Here is an 18,627-nt window from a genome sequence, read left to right as displayed (position 1 = left end):
ACTACACATGCACCTTCTTAGTTCAGCTGTTGTTTTCTGCTGTACTCTCAGTTTGGAAGCAGTCATCTTGAACCAGAATTCCTGGAAGCATGCTTCTTCCATAATGATATGTCACAGATGTTTGAGTGCTGTGTGCACTCGCCTCTCCATCTTGAATGTCAATTTAGTGGAGCTGAGACGTGGATAATAGCTGCGTTGTAATGGGGCTGCCCCCCCTTCCCTAGGGATGCCGTGTTTCCACTTCACGAGGTGCCCTTCTGATTCTTCTGAAATATCCACCATCAGGTCCTTGAGGCCTGTATGCTGTTTTGTGAATGCGCTGCTGAGATTTCTGGGTATGATCTGGGCACAGCATGGTTTGTGTTCTTCCCAAGTGACTTTCTGCATTCCCTTATACCTTATAGGACACAGTGAAAGGAGAAAACTGGGCCTTTAGGGCTGTTAATGTTCTTCATGCCTAGTTCTTTTTTTTTTTTTTTTTTTAAAGATTTATTCAGTTTATTACAAAGTCAGATATACAGAGAGGAGGAGAGACAGAGAGGAAGATCTTCCGTTCCATGATTCACTCCCCAAGTGAGCCGCAACAGCCGGTGCTGCGCCGATCCGAAGCCGGGAACCTGGAACCTCTTCTGGGTCTCCCACGCGGGTGCAGGGTCCCAATTCATTGGGGCCGTCCTTAACTGCTTTCCCAGGCCACAAGCAGGGAGCTGGATGGGAAGTGGAGCTGCCGGGATTAGAACCGGCGCCCATATGGGATCCTGGGGCGTTCAAGGCGAGGACTTTAGCCGCTAGGCCACTGTGCCGGGCCCCATGCCTAGTTCTTTAAAAAACATAGCCTGTTATGAGATATCAGACAATTTAGAAAATTCTGAGCAGCATATAAAGAAGGAAATAAAAACAAACTTGTAGAAAAATTTGTCAAAATTGTGTGGTCTTTACTTCCAGACTAATTTGCAGCATGTATTTTTATACATATTCATGTGTTCTTTTTACACAAATGATTAAAAATGTTTTAAAATCTGCCTTTAAAAACAAAACATTTATTTGTTTATTGGAAAAGCAGAGTTGCAGAGATAGCAGGAAACACACAGAGAAAAAGATCTTCTACCTGCTGGCTTACTCCCAAAATGGTCACAGTGGCCAGGGATGAGCCAGGCCGAGACCAGGAACCAGGTGCTTCTTCTAAGTTTCTCCTCTGTCCAGGGGCTTAAACACTTGTGTCATCCACTGCTTTTCCTAGGCCGTTAGTAGGGAACTGGATTGAAAGTGAAACATCCAGGACACAAAATGACCTCCAAACAGGCTTTTTTTTTTCTAATATAATATGTATAAATGCATTTCTGCATTCCAAAATATTTTTTGAAAATAAATTTTTCATCATTTTTATCTTATACCATTTATGGTTTTCCTATGATAAGAGTTAATGAGAGATATGCTGATTAAAAAGTCCATTTAGGAGACTAAGTTCTTCTGAAATTTAAAAATTTGTTCAAAAGAGTAACTGAAAGTATGTTAATTCTGTACTCTACTCAAGATGGATTTATTTATTCAATGCAATATATCTAACAAAGTGAAACCTTTCTTTTAGATAATTCTTAGAAAAAACAGTAACTATAACTCAAAATAGTTATCCATTCATTTATTCGAAAGGCAGAGGAGCAGAAAAGAATGATGAATGAGAAGAAGGGGAGGGATGGATAGATGGACTTATTGACTTACTTATTTGAAAGGCAAAGGAACAGAGAGGGAAGGTGAGAGAGATGGGCTTTCACCTGCTGACTAATTCAATCTCCAAGCAGCTTCAACAGCTAGACCTGGGCTAGGCTGAAACGAGTGGCTGGGCACTCCATCTGAGTCTCTCACCTAGGTGATAGGAGCCCAAGTACTTAGAACCTCTTCCACTGCCTTTCCAAGAGTGTGAGCAGGAAACTGGACTGAAAGCCAAGTAGCTCAGATTCGACTTGATGTTCCTCCATAGGGTGTTGACATCACAAATGGCAGCCTAACTGGCTGCACCACAATGCTGGCTCCATCTTGTTCACTTTTCAGTTAGTAATTCATAGCTGGTTAAACCAATAAGGTTTTCAGGAAATCAACTTTTATACTGCTTTCGGAAATTAAACCAGTTTTAAAAATAGTTGTGTCTCTTAAATTCACAATAAGGTTGACATTTTCTGCAACTGAATTTTGTGTTCATTCACCATAGTCAGTTGGTGCCATTGGCTGTCCTGTAGTTTTGAGGTTAAGGTGACTTTTCTTGAGGGTCCCCTCAGTGCAAGACAACGCATTGTTGTAGAGGTCAGAGAAATGGAGCCAGATGGTCCCCGTGATGGATGCCAAGTCCCTAGCAGACTTGGCTGCTATGCCGGACAGACGGGGGCCACCACACATGGCAGTGAGATTGCTCATCCTCTCTCCTGGAAAGAGATGAAGCTCTGCGCTTCTGCTGGCACCTTGTGGAGCTCTGTTCACTGGTATAGCAAGTGTCTGGCAGTTAACTTCTAATGAGCAGTGAAGGAAGTGGCAGTGGGGCTGATTCGCAGCCACTGGGACTGTCTGATGAAATCCACGTTTTGGCATTCTTGAGGTCCTTTCAAAGGAATCTGGGTAAGTCATTTAACCTTGCATCATTTTGCGTGACTCTTAGCAAAGGGAGCCATTCATCACCAGGGTTTTACTGCTGTTTTTCTGTTGAAAATGAAGCCTGGTGCCATAGAGCCATCTCTAAATGTCACACTGCAACCGGTAATAGTGCTATCACTGTGGCTTCTCCAGAATGTCAGGGAATGGCTTTGGGGGAAAGACAGCTCAAGCACACTGGTCCCTCCCATAGCTTATGGAGCTTTTGGAGCCATATGGCTGCTTAGTAGCAGGGCCACTTCAGGCATAGAAGCCACCTCTGAAATCCCTTAATACAATAAGGATAAAGTGGATCTGGCAGTTTCTAAATGCATGGCACATAGCAAGCCATCGCTGCATGTCTCTTGTGATAATCATATATAGTGCTGAGTCTCTGACTCCATGGTGTGGGTATATGGTTGTTTGCTGGAATTGAGTCATCCTGTGCTGTGAGCTGAACTTGACAATGCAAATACTTATGGAAAAAAGTATCCTAAATACAGTGACTGAAACAAGTTAAAGGATTTTATTGTATTTTCCCTCTCGTTCTGTTATCAGAACAGTCTGGGTAATCCATGTTGGGCTTAGACTAGGGTGGTGCCCCATTGGACATTTGGTTTCCATCTTCTTTCTCGACTATCCTGAGAAGGTTGCCCTCATCGTCCCCAAGATATCTTACCAGAGTCTCATTTCAGCTCAAGAGAGTAGAGATGATCTAGAAGTTGTATAGGCCCTTTTCACTTATACCCTTATTGATGAGAACAGTCACGTGACAACAGTTAGCTGCAAGGGAGTCTGCAAATGTAGTCTTTAATAAGCCAGACACCCTATAAAGGTTCTATGGCTGTAGAATGGGGGTAAGGAAGCAGTGTCTGAATGCTGAATCAGCCAGCCACCTGCAGTGGTAAATGAAGTTGTATTGGAACATAGTCAAGCCCCTTCATGTATACCCAGAATATAGTGACTTAAGTTGAAAGGATTTGGGTGTCATTTCCCTCTCATTCTGTAACAGAACACTGCTGGTGAACCATGTCTGTCTGCTTTCAACATTACAGTGGAAGAGATCAGTAGTTGCTTCAGAGATCGTATGCAATACCCAGAGTATCTACTATATTGCAGAAAAAATGTGCTGGCTTCTATTATAGAAAATGAGGAAATGGATATTGGGAGCAGCTGGTACTCCCTTCCACAGAAAGTGACATGGTAAGCAGAGTGAGTCACCTTGGAAATGCAAGAGTTAGGACTTTGTACTTGTGGCAACCAGTAAGTAGCCCATGGGAGAATGGAACAACATGCAAGTGATTGTTGAAGAAGTTGTTTTCAGAGGTAGGTATAAGGAGCCAGACATGAGATAGGCTGGCAAAGGTAGAAGGAGAGAGTGTAGAATGTTACCACCTTCTATGAGCTCTACCTGTATATTTCTTTTTATTCTTTTCGTTTTGTGTAAAAGACAATGGCAGAGAAATCTTCTATCTGCTTAGTTCTCTTCCCAAATACCTTAAACACCATCTGGATCTCCTACATGGGAACAAGGACTTGCATACTTGAACCCTCATCTTCTGCCTCCCAAGATGTGCATTAACAAGAAGGTCGATCAGAAATAGAGCCAGATCTGGACTAGGCACTTCAGTATGGTATCTGGACATCTTAATGTTGTGCCAAGTGCCCACCCAGCTTCTCTGTCTTTAAAGTACAACATCCTAACGCAAGAATGTCCCTCCTCTCTAATGCCTACTGCTCTGTCTTGCTTTATCCCTACTGTACTAGCGTAAGTCAGACCTTCTCACAGGTCTCCCTGTCTAGAGCCTCAACCTCTTCCAAAGCTACCTTCTATAAGTGTGTACAAGTGTGGCTCTTGAGTCTCCATCACTTACTCTGTACCTGCTCAGTACAGTCCATGCTCCTTGGTTTGTCACTTCAGGTCCTCCCACTTCTCGACCCTCTCCCTCATATCCTACTCTGCTACCCTTCACAGGTCAACACTCTCTGACTCCATCCTCACAGACATACTTGGTGTTAACTTTACACCTGGAAGTCTCCCGGAATTTGCCCATTTGCTGCCTATCTCAATCCAAAGGTTTGGGGATCTGGGATCTATGGCTCCCAGAGAGACAGAGAATCTGCTATCCACTGGTTCATTGCCCAAATAGTTACAACAACCGGAACCAGGCTGATTCTGAGCCAGGAGCCTCTTCTGATTTGGGTGCAAAACTCCAAGACCCTCTTCCTCTGCTTTCCCAGGCATATGATCAGGGAGCTAGATCAAAAGTGCAGCTAAGACTTGAACCAGAACCCAAATGGGATGCCAGCACCACAGGCAGAGGATTAGCTTGATATAGCACTGCACTGTCCTCCCCAGTGATTTTTATACTAGTTTTTGGCAGAGAAAACTAAGGTTTGTTTTTTTTTTTTAGATTTATTTATTTTTATTACAAAGTCAGATATACAGAGAGGAGGAGAGACAGAGAGGAAGATCCTCCGTCCGATGATTCACTCCCCAGGTGACGCAACGGCCGGTTCTGCGCCCATCCGAAGCCAGGAACCAGGAACCTCTTCCGGGTCTCCCACGCGGGTGCAGGGTCCCAATGCATTGGGCCGTCCTCAACTGCTTTCCCAGGCCACAAGCAGGAAGCTGGATAGGAAGTGGAGCTGCCGGGATTAGAACTGGCGCCCATATGGGATCCCGGGGCTTGAAGGCGAAGACTTTAGCCACTAGGCCACGCCTCCAGGCTCCGAAAACTAAGGTTTTAAACAATTGTTTGAAGAGCTAAAGCTGTATTTGCACACATTGATGTTTGGAAGTTTTTCTTTGAAAAGCCATGACTGAGCCAAAAATCAGAGGGAGCTTTGTGAGACATACGGAGGAGTGTGTGGGCAGAAGCTTCTGTGAGCGCAGGAGATGGAGCATTTTCTGCATGGACTGCAAGCAGCATACTTGACAACACCAAGAGCCACCTAGACCCACTCACATCGGACTCACACAAGATAGGGTTTTCATAACTTCCTTTGTCCACAGTGGATAAGCCAATGTGGAAAGAACCTTTCTTCCCTTGTCTTCTTAATTCATGCGTAAAATGGGAAGATTGGTATCAGTCTTGAAATGTTTGCTTGTGCTGGCAAGGGACTCAGTGATGTTCACTCATATCCTATTAATGGAAACCTAGCGAGGTTGGCCACAGTGGGGGGAAGCATGAATTTCCAATGTATATTCAGACCTTCTGGAAGGAAGGGTAGGAAAGATGCCATGCAGGTTAGGTGCTGAGACTTGTGAGTTTCCTGGATGCCCAAAGCTTCCACACACCAGGTCCCCAGCCCCCTCTGCAGGGATGTCTGACAGGTGAGAAGGAAAAGCAAAGGAAGTCTCTTTGTTGTGGCCTTGTGCATTCTGAAGCTGCTAAGCAACAAGACTGTTTATTCTGGAGTTTTTTTTACTCAAGTATAAGTTAGGATAAGCACCATCACCTTTGTTGTATAAAAGCAACTGCCATACTTCCCCGTCCTCACTCTGCTTTACTCACTCTTCTGTAACCAATGACTGGCAGAGAAGTTACCTGGCAAAAAGTTCTGTGTCCGTATTGAATGACTAAATAAGAGTTTTGGCAACTCATTATAAGTTTTCTGAACATGACAGAACTCAAGCAAAATTATCTTGTCAAATGCAAAGACAAAAGAAGCTTGTCTTGCAGTCTCTTTCCTCCTGTCACCCTGCCAAATCCCTCTTATACATTCATCCATACCTTTCTGTTACCTCCCTTGATGGGAGGATTTGGGGTTTGCATTGATAAGCTTGTCTTTTTAGGGTTTTTTGTTTGAGTTTTTTTTTTTTAATTGGAAAGGCAGATTTACAGAGAGAAACAGAGATAAAGATCTTCCATCCACTGGTTCACTCCCCAGCTGGTTGCTACAGCCAGAGCTGAGCCAATCCAAAGCCAAGAACCAGGGGCTTTCTTTGGGTCTCCCATGAGGTTACAGGTTCCCAGGGCTTTTAGACCATCTTCTATTGCTTTCCCAGATCACAAGCAGGCAGCTGGATAAAAACTGGAGCAGTTGGAAGACAAACTGGCACCCACACGAAATTCCGATGTTTGCAAGGGGAACAGTAACCATCACACTGGACCCATTGTTTCTTCGGTTTTACTATTTATGGTTAGAGTTGCAAATGCTGGGGAGGACTGGAAGTCTGTGGCCTCATATTACTGAATGGAAAACCCCCCGTTATCTCATAACAGTGTTTCTGGGACTCTTATAATATACAGTATTAGTACAGTTGAATGTGTTCATTTTTAAATTAACAATCCTATGCAGATTGGCCATCTTTTATTCAAAATGTTTGAGAAAAGGGAACATTTCAGATTTTAGTATACCTGTGCAAATGTTAGTCATTGAGCATCCCCAATCTGAAATTTGGAATTCCAAAATTTTTGAGTATTATGTTGATACTCAAAAACCTTTGGATTTTGAAGCATTTTAGATTTGAGGTTTTTGGATTAGAGACGATCAACCTGTGCCACACAGTGCTAAGTTGAGGTCAGATCCAGGCCTTGTGTAGAACATAATTGAATTTTAGAAATGGAAGGAAAAAATGTCACCCAGAAAGCTGTGTTTTTATTGACTTGCTGGATGATTCCATCAGTTTTACAAAAAGATTTAAATCTTTAGTATTACAGTAAGGGTATTTATACAATTTGAACAATTTATAGAAATTTGTATGGTTTACAAATATTTATACAATTTAAGGGATTTATAAAATTTATAGAATACAAATCTGTATAAATTTTTGCAACAGAAGAAAAAGCTCAGAATGAGAGCATTTGTAAATTGATCAATGTTAGATTTCCTTTAAGGCAGCAATGTACAGTAGTGGTCAGATGTTTGGACTTCACACCATGCAGACCTATAGTTAATCATATCATCCATCACTATTGTTGGACCTTTGGAAAAACTCACCTGACTGCAACTCTGCATCTCTTCATCTGGAAACTGGGAATAGCAACACTACCTTTCACAGAAGCTAATTCATGAAATAATTCAGAACAGCACCACACATAGTCTGTATTGATGTCCATTATAATAAAGCCTTGCCTGCTAGAACACAGAAACCACGATATTCTTGCCCTTATAACAAGAAGGCATTCCAGGCTAGCATGCCCCTTGCAGAATGCCAGGGCCCAGGTTCCTCCCCACTGCAACCCAGCCCAGAAAAGGCTCTCGTCCCTGCCACTCCCCTTCCTCCAAGGAAAGCCACCTGGCTATCTCTGTTTACTGGGGAGGCTGAGAAGTGTAATTTCTAGCTTGATGACTATGTACCCATGTACAGCTCATTCATTGTGGCAGAATAGAAGAACAGATTTGGATAAGCCACTAGTGATCTGCACCAAGCCTTTTCATAGGTGCAACTGACATTTATTTATTTAAGAAGTTTCTAAATTTTGTTGTTTTAAGGGGAAAGACATTACAAAGCTGCTTAGCACAGAATTTGCATCTCCCATAGGGGATCAGTTGTCTGTTTTGGAGAGGGATTTCCCTTATTTTTGGAAGCTCAAATCCAGGGGAGACCAGATGATACAGGTGAAAACTGGGCGGATGCATGATGGAAGGAAGGAAAGTTGATTTGGGATGCTCTCCTTTCCATCCCCCAATCCACTCTGCCAGCTCTGTAAGTTACACTTAACCCTTATCTGACCTGACTAGTACAAAGTACAGCGGCTTCCAGAGCAACTTTTTTTCTGGGAGTAGTGTGGTTATCTCAAAGCACAGGAGAGGGCAGAAACAAGGAGACTTGCACAGGGTAAAACTTCAGCAGTCAAAGTCCTGAACAACATACTTGTTAAGATTACCTCTGACTCCTCACTGCTGCCAAAGAGAAAACAAAGCCTAAATATATGCATTTCTACGTTGAGAAGAAAGTACTGTGGATAAAAATTAACTACTAAGTAAGCAACTTTTCTCAGCAAAGAAAATGTTCAAGTTCTTTAGGGCAGCCAAATGGTGAGGGAAGATTCTAGTGTTATAGCAAATATTGTTGAATACCTTATAAAGATTACCTCCTTGAATGTTTTGTTTTCCTTTCTTGTGTATTTGGCAACTGCTAAAAACAATGAGAAGGAATGATGTCTTGAGTTACTGCCTGGTATTTTTAAAAAGCTGTATTTTTAGGTCTGCCCAGTAGCATACCCTGCACACTCTTTAAGCTGGAAATGCTCTTATTTGCTTTAAGTGGAGGCATCTGTTTTTATAGGTAGCCCCTTGCCTATGTGACTGGAAATAACTGCAGTTGTTTTAAACAGCTGATCCCATGTTAACAGGAAAGAAAGTAAAAGTAAGTCTCTTCTCCGTGTCTTCACCCCGCCCACACACACACAGAGAAATAACAAATAATGGAGAATAGAAGAAGTATTTCTAAGAAATGGAATTTGTGTTGGAGCTGTTTGTTTTGGTAGTCATGAGCCAGTATAAGTTGCTTCAATTCCTACTTTAGGGTCTTTTTAAAATGATTGTTATGTTGTTGAAATAAAGCTCATGGCTTTTAAAAGATGCGTTGGAAGTGCATCATCGATGGAGCCTTTACAGAAACGTGTTTATAACATGTTGAAGTGTGTTCAGAGGGCGGTAATGTGCTGGCGATTTATGTGAGTTGGGCTTTACCAGTTTACTAGGAAAGAATATAGGTTGGAAACGTTTGTAGTTTTTTGATTTCCAGATTTATCAGGGATGTTGAGCTAACAATTAACCTATTGCATTTCTAACATTGAAGAGCATGAGTATTTTGAGAATGTAACTATTAACTAATATTTGTAAGGGACTTTGAGGGAGGGCACCGTCTTTGGCATACAGATACTGTTATCCATAAGGAAATAGATGACATAGTTGTCCCTGTTTCCAGCAGATAGAGAAGAACTTTTTACTGTTGAAACACTTGCCTATTGAAGCTAAGATTTATTTTTTTATTACCTCCCATTTAGTAGTAATTAGATATGATCATATCTATGAGCTGAACGTCCTTGTGTCTGTCCATAAACCTGCTACAGCTCTTTGATTTTGAGAGTTTTGCATTTTTTCCGCCTGTGTTTGTTCCAGTGGCTACTCACAATTAATAGTTTGCAAGTATCCACTGACCATAGATTTGAAGCTTGCCCATCCAGAATCTTTCATTTTTGTTTCTGTCTGAATTTGTGCTAGACTAGCTCATTTGAAATAATAGAACCATACATCACAGATTGGCGACCTACAACCCCTGGTCATGATTTTGTCCAAGAAGGTTCTTCACATTTTTAAAGACTGTTAAAATATGAAACAGAAGCCTTGGGTAGCCTACGAGACCTGAAATGGTCACTGTTGGGCTATTTACAAAAGTGTTTGCTGCCCCTAATTTATTAAGTGGTTAAGGACATGAGCTCTGAGATAAGACTGCATTGGTTTTGTCAAATCCTGGCCTTGCCATATCCATTATGACCCTGGGCAAGTTGTTTAATCTCTGTGACTTGTCTCACCTATAAAGGGGAATAATTACTGTCTATCTTATAGAATTGTGGTGGGGATTAAGTTAATATATAAAACTCTGTATAACAATGTCTGGTACTTAATGGGTACTCAGTAAATGTTAATTATTATTGTTACTAATAATAATAACAGTCTTTTAAAAAGTATTGAAGGATCATATAAAATAGTTCTTGCTTTCACCTGTTCAGTGTCCAGGCTATCAAAAAGCATTTTCTGATTTCTGTGTCAAGAATGGAAGGCTGTTTTCTTTTTAATCATACCTACTTTCCTGGAAAAAAAAAAGAGAGAGAGAAGTCAAGACAGTCCCACACTTAAAGATGCTTAAAAACAACAAAAGAAAGAGTGCTAGAGAAAAAAAAGAAAAAAAAATTAACTCCTTTTTGATAAGAGCACATTAAGTCTCTTAAGAGGAAATAAAGAAGGAATAGGAGACAGGGAGAAGGAGATATTGTTAGAGAAAGCAAGCTTCAGAGAAAATAAGAAAATAAGAAAGACAGCAGGGGACAAGGGAGACTTAGGTCAAAAGAGAGGCGGGAGGGCTGTCCAGGGTGTTCAGCCCTCAGTGCTAACATCCCCTCAGCCCCAGTTATTCTGTGTGTCCACTTTAATTGCTCCTGTTTAGAGGAAGGTATGGCTCCTTTGGTTCATTTTCTATTGCACAAATAAATTTTCAGTATGGAGTCACTATTTACATTGCATATAAATAAGGTTGTTCTCCAGAAAAATCAGTTACATGTGTATACAAAGTCATCATTTAGTGTGAGGGTAGATCAAAAAGTTCATTTAATTGGAAGTAAGAGATTGTGATTCTGAAAGAGTAGAAATATGTACGTAGTTTTTATTTTCTAATTATAATACACATTTTCACTGAACCCTTTCTGTGTTTGGATCTCAGCATTTTCCCACCAAATTTTATTTTTTAATTCTGTTTTTCTGAACCTTTTTGAGGTATCCTCATATGTTTTCTAGATCAAACCAGTTCTCTTCCCTTTAGCCACTTGCCTTAATCATCGTTATTGCTTGTTGAATTCCAAAATACTTCATCTTCCTTGATACTTCTGTTTGCTCTACTTGTTCTTTCAGGTAGGAGGAGAACAAGCAGAGCTCTAACAAAGTGTCAAAGTGTTTAGAAAACAAAACAGGTAATGAGGTGTAATTCTGTCTTCTTTCTCCTCCTTTTTTTGCTTGGATCATTGTGTTGATGGATATTGGACTGGAGTGGTGAGTGTTCCGGGATGAGTATTTGATGATGGCAAGGGACTGAAGTAATGGCCTTGCATTGAGATTACACAGTGAAGCCACGCATCGATTACCTCATCTTATTAGCTGATGGAGATGTTCAGAGGACAAGATTGAAGAGCTTTCAAGCCCATTGGCTCCCAGGATCTGATCCTAAGAGCTTGGTAATTGCCGTTGCCCAGAGGGACTGAATTAAGAATGGTGGTGGCTCACATCTACTAAAAGACATTTTATGGATGGTGTTAGGACAGTTCCCCACCTCCTTTGGGTTGATTAGGTAAGGTGATGACTTGCAATCAACATGAATTTCCCTTCGTAGCAGTTAGATGATTCCAAAATGGATGTACATGTTTTTGTCCTCCTCCACTAAAATTTATGTTCTCTTAATTTTCTTTCTCAGTTTCCTTAGTTTTCTTTCTGAGGTGACAGATTTTTGTTTCTTAAACTGCTATCCCTCCAGTGACAGCAGTGACACATGTAGGTGCTTAAATATTGTTTAATGAATAAACAGACCAGATATAATTGATCATTTACAATTCAAAAATCTCCCCAGATGTATTTAGATTGCCAGATTTAGACTTATGTACATTTTAAATTTAGGATGAATTCTGTATAACAGGTATACAGTTGAAAAAAAGTAAAAAGGAAAATTGAGCATTACCTCCCATTCCTGGATTTAATTTTTTGCAATTTAAATGATGAAATGATGATTGTTGGGTACAAATAACCCACACAGAGAAGGCCTATGATTGTAAATTCTCAACCCACCAAAATACTTGAGAGATCTTTTTAAACTTTTTTCCCTTTATTCTAAGATACTAAGTTTTGAAGCTGTGTTTGCCCACATAGAAATGAATGGATAAACACTGTTAGTAGCCCCTCTGCCAGTCTCCCTCCTTTATTTAGCACATGCCTTCTGCATGCTTCCAGGACTGGGATAAAACAAAGCAAGGAGTAAACTGAGAAAGAGAGTCATGGCATGCTGAGATGGGTGGACTGCCCTGGGAGAGCCATGTAGGTAGTTGGAGGATGAAAGCTACCTCCAGACTGGTTAGCAGCCACTCCTGAATGGAGAAGAGGTGTGGGATGGGACAGAGGCGAGAATGGAGAGAGATTCCAGCAAGGGGCTCTAGGAAAGGAGGGGATTAATAATTTGAAAGTGTAATGGGAGCCTGAAGCTTAGGAAGAGTTGAAGATTCAATAAGCAATTGGTGAGTTTAAAAATGGAAGGCAGGAAGGGAGGGAGGAGGAAAGAAGAAAAGAAAGAAGGAAGGAAGAGAGAAAGAGAGGGAGGGAGGGAGGGATGGAATCTGTTGGAATTTGACCCTAAGAGCATTCTCCATCAAGTGACACCAGTAGTGATCCTGACAAGCAGAGAAGTGGGTGTCCTACCCTTGGTTAGGGCATCCATGGTCATGGTAGTGTGAATGCTGCTTATTGATGTAAACTCTGTGCGTTAATCTTTAGAATAAAAAGTCATAAACAGTTGAGCTAATTATAGAAGAAAATGTAAATTTACTCATCTTGGCAGTGCATGGCTACCTTGGATGGATTAGGCAGTGGAAGAATGTAAGGCAAGAGGGAGAGAATGAACATTAATTGTCCTAAGAAAAATAGAAAGTGAACTCTAAGACTGAAAAACAGTGGTGTGGGTGTGTGGCTGAAGCAGGTGGTATGGTAACTTTGGGAAAAGGAAGAGAAGCGAGCTGTCCAGGCAGGTATTCAATGGATGATGTCCAAGAGTGGCAAGTCCTATGTAAGCCATTTGGAAGCATGAGGTGTCTCATCTAGTTCCCTTATGATAAGACACGGATTCACTCCCAGATGCATCAGAGTGAGATTTGTATGAAAAAGCTACTTCAGTGCTGTCAGCTGGGTTTATGTGAGGGTGCTAACACTCTTAGGGTTGATGGACAAAGGAAGAAATCATAAATGCTAATTTTAAAGATTGTGCATACAAACCCAGTGAGGGCTAGAACAGTAGGAGAGCGGATGTAATCTGATGGTACTCTGGTCGGAATGTCAGTGGCCACTCTTGGAAATGAGCAATGGGGGGAGTTAATAACACAGAGGGTCAGAAAGTGGGCAGAGTGAAATGAAAGAGGCCAGGTGGATATTAAGGGAGAAGGCCCAACTGGTTTCCCACCCACCCCAGGTCTCTTCTCCCTTAATATCCCCCTTTAAACATGAAGGAAACAATATGGAAATAATAGTCTTACCCACTTTGCTGTAGCCCTTAAACCTTTTTATCCTAATTAACTACGTAAAGATTTTCCAAAATATAAAAAATATTAAAAAAAAGAAGCTCAGCTTCCTAAATAAATAAATAAAAAAAAAGAGACCAGGTAAGGGGGGACAAGGGCTAGCCCACAGGAGAGGTAAAGTAAGAAGCCAGCACATCCATGATACAGTTCTATTTAGAGTAGAACTGGGGATGCAGGTGCCTGGGGCAGAGCATTGTGTTGCTTCTGAATCATAGGATGGTTTAACTCCTGCAGCACACTTTTACATGACTGCTTGTATTGAACACCTATTATTTCCTGGAATGTGCTAGGAGCTCAGTGGACAGTGGTGACTCAAATGAGTATCTGGCCTTGACTTGCTGATAATGTGATTAGAGAAACAAGATGCTGAACTATTCAGCAAAAACGTAAGAAATATGTCTAAAAATTGTGCCTACAGACTATGTGTTTACTTAAAGCACATAGAAAACCCAATGCTGTATAAACATTTAAATAATGCCCTGCACTAATAGTTACAACATAATTCTTTGGGAGTAGGAGCAGTTCTTCCCCGAGTAGCCCGTTTTGCTCTGTTTAACTATAAATACACTACACACTGCAAATCCAATATACAATTGCAACAGCTGCTCCTTTATTGTTGTGTTCTTTGTTTCTCATTTTAATGAATAATTTGAACAGACTCCAAGACATTAAATTAGATGTATAAGCATGCTTTAGGGATTATATCATAATGTTAGTGTATTTAAAACTTCATGGTGATGTCACCATCTTAATATAGTAGATTTAAAGAAAGTGAATTATTTGATGCACTATGATTAGTTTGGCAGTACAGCAGATAAGGAATAAAAACTGAACTCAAGAATCCATGCCCAAGTCGAGAGAACTGGGAAATCCCCAGCACCCTGCTAGTATGTGAACTTCGAAGATTGTAATATATCCATTGAGCATTGTTGGCTGAAATTTGCCTTTTCTGGTAGAAATCTAAGCAATGACAGAGACATTGGGGAAAGCTTTCCAAGCAAAGGAATTTTGTTCTGTCTTCCTTGGTACTTCCTATTACTCAGATCTTGCCCGAAGGGAAAGAAATGGAGAGAAGAAAATGAGTGTCTGCCCTCTGTGTCCCTCCTCCTTTTCACAGCAATCACAACAGTCTGAAGAAAAAAAAAAAGCCCAAATCCAGTGTCCCTTGATCCTGAGCAGGTGCTTGTTCAGATGAGTGTTTGAATACTTCATCTGCCCTAATTTAGGCTACAAGCTGATGAGAGTCTTTTAAGCTGCTGCTACATACATGCAATCCGTAGTCATAAATCACTAGATGCTAACTGCTTTTAAAACTTTCTCAAATTTACTATACTCCTGCACTTCTACAGAGAGTGTTAAAAGTGCTAATTTAGTAAACACTTGTTGAGTGCCTCTATTCCAGAATATTTTTATATAAATTTTCTCCTTTGATTGTTCATACAGTGCTGAGCAACAGAATTCCAACTGCAGTAGGAGTCATTTTTCTGTGCTGTCAGACACAGGAGATCTTGAATTACCTGTCTCTCTCAAGATGATTGTATTTATCACAGTTAAGAGTAAGAAGGCATTGTGGTTGTTGTAGAAGTTAAGAAACTGACTGACTGAGTCACTGAAACCCAGAAACTGTGCCCATCACTTGAATCTTCCCCCCCGCCCCCGCCCGGCACCCAGTTTTGCTCAGTGCTGTTTGGAATTCTGATTGACATCTTGCACACACATCACAGTCACAAGGAGGAGGTCTACTGATGGGTTGTCTGCTTATGTCGTTCTGTGTGTCTACCTTGTTCATATTTAAAGAAGTGTGTATGTTACTGTGAAACTCGAGTGTCGAATGAGTCGCTGATTCTGGGAGAGTCGGCTGTTGCTGCTGATGAGATCATCGGCAAAGCCCACACTGCCTTCTAAACATAAAGATCCCCACGGGGATCTTCCCAGAGGAGTCACACAGCCTCACCCTCCGGCTCCAAACCCATGTCTCACTGTACCTGTTCTTTACTTCAACTCCTATGAAAAGGAATTCGTAGATCTCAGACTTTTCTTTGCAGAAATGGTTGTTTTATTTGTGCCTGTGTAGAATGCCTGAAAACCAAAAGGAAAGTTTTCAGACCATGTTGGCTGGCAAATCAGTTTTGTTATCTTAGATAAAGCCATAAGCTACCTAGATACCGTGTAGGTGTCGGCACTTCCTTAAGAGGCTGTGTTGGAGAGTCCAAAGGTGCATGAGGAAATTGTTTAACCTATCAAAGTTGATACCAAAGTTTTGTCTTTAAGTCAAAAGTGTCCACTAAGAATTCAGAAACTACCTTTTTGAACTTAATTGTCTGATTTGGTAGACGTTCGAGGTCACCTCTGTGGGCTGTGTTGTTCTCTTGTGGTTTTCCTAGATTTGCTTGTTAACACTCCACTAGAGGGCAGGCAAAAGAACGAAGCAGCAAGGACCTTCACATTTATGACACATTTAATTCTCCATAGACATCTTGGGGGGGAAGGGTTTTCTGCTTCATTGTATTTCATAGAATGGCATCTGAAGTGTCATGTGCTTTTCTTTTTTTCTTTTTTCTGTTTTAATTTTTTTTTATTTTATTGTATTGTTGACAATCTTTACATAGTTAATTGCGGTTTAAAAAAAAAGGTTCGGGGGTATAGGGAAGTGGGTAATACCATTATGTCCATATTGTTTCCATCATGTATCCGAGGTAAAGGGGGATATTGAGGGAGAAGCCCCACCTGGTTTTCCACCCACCCCAAGTCCCGGATGTGGGGCATGCTCTGAGATATTTGCTCAAGTGGTTTTAATAGTTCTCCAGTTATGAATCGCTGCCAGTTTCGCTCGATGAGGTCGTCCACTGATTGATATGGTCCATCATAAAGTCTCCGTTTGCCCCATATTTTGCTGCCAACATATAGCTGAGATGAATGATTGACCTGTTCTGTCTTCTGTCTTTTCTTGGTTAGAGTTCTGAGTCCAGCAGTTCGATTGGGGAGATCTCCAAAGAAACATTGAGGTATTCCCAGACCAGATTCTTGTATGTTCTAGCAAGCACAGGGCCCGGCACAGTCCATCACGCTGATCAGCTGGTGGTTGCAATTGCTGGGTTGGTTCTGTTTCAGTCCCAAGTTGCACTGGAACCAATGGGTGTTGCAGTCCAGTCTGGTTCTGCCCAGCACATACTTGGCCCTTACATCAACCAGTGGGAGCTGCAGCCTAGTTGGGGCGACCCACAACAACCCCCATCAGGCCCACCCCCTACCCTGGTTTGCGAGTATGTGTAGCAGTAGACCGGTCTGTCCCCCATCCCATTTGGCTCTTGTACGTGTCAGTGGGAATTAAAGCTTAGTTCCATCTAACCAACTCAACCATCCAGCCCTCACGGATGTTGTTGAGTGCCTCTCGGTCTAGCCACCCCAGCCCCCATCCTAGTTTTCATGCCCTCCCGTGGGACTAGTGACCCAGGAAGGGGGAACCCACTTTTTCCCTCCCAGGTCTCTCTCAGTCCCGGTTTATGCACTCTTTAGGTGGTTCTGTGATTTGACTTGACAGAATTAGTCCCCAGTGCCAGCTTCTGCCAGCTGATGCTGCAGCCAAGCCCAAACATCCCTCACCCACTCTAATTTATGCTTGCACCAGCAGGAATAATCAGCCCAGCCTGGCTTTTCCCTGATCTAGTCCACATGCAGCGCACAGGTGTTGCAGCCTTGCTTAGTCTGGTCTGTCTTCATCCCAGCCCACGCTCTCCAGTGGGAGTAGCTGTCCGGTGAGGGGACCAGCCCCTTAATCCCCCTGCCAGCTCTGTCCCTCCGTTCCTGGATCTCACGTGTGCTGGTTGGGTGCTGCATTCAAATCCAGTACAGGCAACCTCACCCTCGCATTCCATAATGTGTACTGGTTTTGTCGCGACCAAACCCGGCTCAACCCACACTCTGTTCTGGTGTTCGGATTTACCAGTGTATTACATGAACTGATTCAGCCTGGTCTGCCCCTGACCCATGCTGAATGTGTGCCAGTGGGAAACTTTCCATGGCCTATTCTGGGCTGTTTCCTATCATGCTTCTTGCGCTTACCTGCAGGGACTGTGTCCTGCTAGAGGAGTTGCCCAGGCTGCTCCATCAGAACCCCTCCCAATGCCAGATTTTGCGCATACCAGGGGGTCCTTGAGCCAGCCCTACTCAGTTCACCTCCTGTCCTAGCAGGAACAGTGGCTTTTCCTGGCTGGCTTTCACCCCATTCTGGTTCTTGTTGTTGGATGTTTCAGCCCAGCCATGGCTCGTCCATACACGCATACAGCTCACACATGGCTCAGTAGGGGGTTGAGACCCAGCCTAGTCAGTCCCACATCTACCCTGGTTCTCCATGACACCAGATGGTGTTGGGGTCTGAACTGGCCTGGTGTATCCAATCCCAGCCCACACTAGTGCCTAAGGTGACTGCAACTGTTTCCTAGATAGAACGCAGCCCCCATTCCAGCACACGCGCACCTTGGTGGGAACCTCAACCCTGTTAGGGTGTCCAACTAGGGGAACTTGTATTTCCACAGGGTTGGGCCCACACAACCCCATAGAGTCTACCCCCAGAGCAAGTTCTCTTGCGTGCTGGATACAGTTTTGACCCTGCCAAATGTGACCACTCCACCACTCCACCAAACAGTTGGGTAATGGTACCCATCATTGCCAAAGAGGCCCCCATCCATAGTATTGGTGTGGGCTGGTGTGTGACGATCAGTGATGTTCTAGGCAAACAGGCCATTTCTGTATTCCGAATTGGGTTGGTGTATCTGACTAACCGTAATTGTCTCCTGGGTACTTCCCTCCAAGCCACCAGGTCTCAGTCCCCACGCATGCCTAAAACTTCCATGACCCTGTCACTGGGAATCGCCCAAGATTCAATACTCACCTACACTAAAATTGGACTTAGTCATGGGTGTCCCCAGGCAGCAAACATATCTTTAAAAACCCCAGAATAGGCCGCCAGGCGGCCAGCAGGCAAAGCCTGGCACCACATGGTGCA

The 18,627-nt window shown here is 42.5% G+C and overlaps 1 protein-coding gene across 7 annotated transcripts in view; it reads left to right on the top strand.

The window, feature by feature from the left end:
* GAB1 (GRB2 associated binding protein 1) overlaps positions 1 to 18,627 on the top strand; it is a 134,585-nt gene that overhangs the window by 54,220 nt on the left and 61,738 nt on the right. Inside the window, exon 1 of one of the 7 annotated variants that reach the window (XM_058666818.1) lies at positions 11,201 to 11,261. The exons of the other annotated variants lie outside the window; for them this stretch is intronic. The gene's annotated coding sequence lies outside the window, so the exon portion shown is untranslated. Of the gene's footprint in view, positions 1 to 11,200; positions 11,262 to 18,627 lie in introns of those variants that run through there. 7 annotated transcript variants of the gene reach the window in all.

The sequence above is a fragment of the Ochotona princeps genome, chromosome 7 (genome assembly GCF_030435755.1).
Source record: "Ochotona princeps isolate mOchPri1 chromosome 7, mOchPri1.hap1, whole genome shotgun sequence".
NCBI lineage: Eukaryota > Metazoa > Chordata > Mammalia > Lagomorpha > Ochotonidae > Ochotona > Ochotona princeps.
This window is presented reverse-complemented; position numbering and strand designations above follow the sequence as displayed.